The sequence below is a fragment of the Tasmannia lanceolata genome, unplaced genomic scaffold, assembly GCF_043159265.1.
Source record: "Tasmannia lanceolata isolate RefF3 unplaced genomic scaffold, GAP_Taslan_0.1 ptg000053l, whole genome shotgun sequence".
NCBI classification, from domain to species: Eukaryota; Viridiplantae; Streptophyta; class Magnoliopsida; order Canellales; family Winteraceae; genus Tasmannia; species Tasmannia lanceolata.
Window position 1 is genome coordinate 342,501 of NW_027518730.1, and position 2,500 is coordinate 345,000.

Below are 2,500 nucleotides of genomic sequence, written 5' to 3' on the forward strand. Positions count from 1 at the left end.
GGGGCACACGTGCGCATATCGGGGCGTACCAAGCCTATCGGGGCATACGCATGTATCCCAAGGCATACCGAGTCTATCCGGGCATACGCGTTCATACCGGGGCGTAACGGGCCTATCGGGGCATACTTGGGCATATCCGGGCAAAAAATGCCCAAAACTTGCGCAACCTTGGCAACCGTGGTCCATTCCTCTCTATATGCCTAGCCTTGCCAACCGTGGTCCATTCCTCACTATATGCCATGGCCTTGTGCCCATGGTCTTCCCAAGACAGCGTCCAAGGCCCCCGGAAGGCCAAGGGAGCCCAACCCAGCAATGCCCTGCTATGGCAAGCCAAGGCCAAGCATTCCGGTGCCTATCCGGGCAAAAATGCAATTCCTCTCTATATGCCTAGCCTTGGCAACCGTGGTCCATTCCCCACCATATGCCATGGCCTTGTGCCCATGGTCTTCCCAAGACAGTGTCCAAGGCGCCCGGAAGGCCAAGGGAGCCCAACCCAGCAATGCCCTGCTTTGGCAAGCCAAGGCCAAGCATTCCGGTGCCTAACCTTGGCAACCGTGGTCCTTTCCTCACCATATGCCATGGCCTTGTGCCCATGGTCTTCGCAAGACATCGTCCAAGGCGCCCAAAAGGCCAAGGGAGCCCAACCCAGCAATGCCTTGCTAGGACAAGCCAAGGCCAAGCATTCCGGTGCCTATCCGGGCAAAAACGCCCAAAGCATGCCCATTCCTTAGCCTATCCAGGCAAAAACGCCCAAAATCTGCACATTCTAGTGCCTATCCGGGCAAAAACGCCCACCAGCATGCCACCCTCCTATAGGGTTTGCGCAACCAACCAGCCTAACCACCAGTGGCAACCAAAGGTGCTGTTAGCGACGACTTCTGAAGACGCAACGAGACGCGACGTGTTTGCGCCCAGACGCGACGAGACGATGCGGGATCTGCGCCCAAGAATGCCTAGACCCGTCGACTTGATGCGGGATCAGCTCGCCCAAGCATGCCTAGTGTGCAAGGCCTGTGTGCAAGGCTAGTGTCCAAGGCTAGTGTGCAAGGCTCATGTGGAACGCTAGTGCGCAAGGCTAGTGCCCAAGGCTTGTGTGCCAGGCCCGTGTGCAAGGCTAGTGTCCAGGGCTTGTGTGCATTGCTTGAGTGCAAGGCTTGTGTGCATTGCTCGAGTGCATGGCTTGTGTGCAAGGGTTGTGCGCAACGCTAGTGTGCGGGGCTTGTGCGCATGGCTAATGTGCACGGCTTGTGTGCATGGCTACCGTGCAAGGCTAGTTTGCATGGCTAGGGTGCAAGGCTCGCATGCGAGGCTAGTGTGCAAGGCTGCGTGCAAGGGAAGCGTGCAGGGCGAGTGTGCGAGGCCACTGTGCACGGCGCCAGCACTAGCGAGCCATCATCCGCGTTGCCATGGCTCGCTTGGCCTTGGCTTGCCAGGCCCCGACACGAGCAATCGCGCATTTTCTTTGCAACCGACCATCAATGCCGCCCAACGGGGCCAGCACGAGCAGTCATCCGCGGTCCCCTGGCCCTGCGCACGTTTGTCTTTGAAACCGAGCATCAATGCCACAGAAAGTGCCGGGGCGCCAGCTGGAGCCATCATCCGACGTGCCATGGCTCGCTTGGCCTTGGCTTGCCGGGCCCCGACACGAGCAATCGCGCATTTTCTTTGCAACCGACCATCAATGCCGCCCAACGGGGCCAGCACGAGCAGTCATCCGCGGTCCCCTGGCACTGCGCACGTTTGTCTTTGAAACCGAGCATCAATGCCACAGAAAGTGCCGGGGCGCCAGCTGGAGCCATCATCCGACGTGCCATGGCTCTGGTCCCATGGTCTTCGCAACCGAGCATTCGTGACACCCGCGGGGCCAGGACACCAACCCTTCCGACACGAGCATTCGCGCATGTTCTTTGGCCACACAACGGCGCCAGCACGAGCAAAATCATCCGCGGTGCGGTGGCCTTGCACGGCCTTTTGTCTTTGGAACCAACCATCAGTGCCACGGGAAGTGCCGGAGTCCCGGCATCCGCGGTGCCAAGTCATTGCGCCCTTGGTCTCTGCAGCGGGGCATGCCGGGCACTCCCAACCATTGCAAGCAAGCAAGCAAGCAAGAAAGAAAGTAAGTAAGTAAGTAAGTATTACATATAGGGGCGGGACATGCGGGGAGATCTGCGAAACGTGCATTACGGGGCACACGCGTACCTACCGGGGCATACCGACCCCTATTGGGGCACACGTGTGCATATCGGGGCATACCGGGCCTATCGGGGCACACGCGTACATACCGGGGCATACCGAGCCCTACTGGGGCACACGTGCGCATATCGGGGCGTACCAAGCCTATCGGGGCATACGCATGTATCCCAAGGCATACCGAGTCTATCCGGGCATACGCGTTCATACCGGGGCGTAACGGGCCTATCGGGGCATACTTGGGCATATCCGGGCAAAAAATGCCCAAAACTTGCGCAACCTTGGCAACCGTGGTCCATTCCTCTCTATA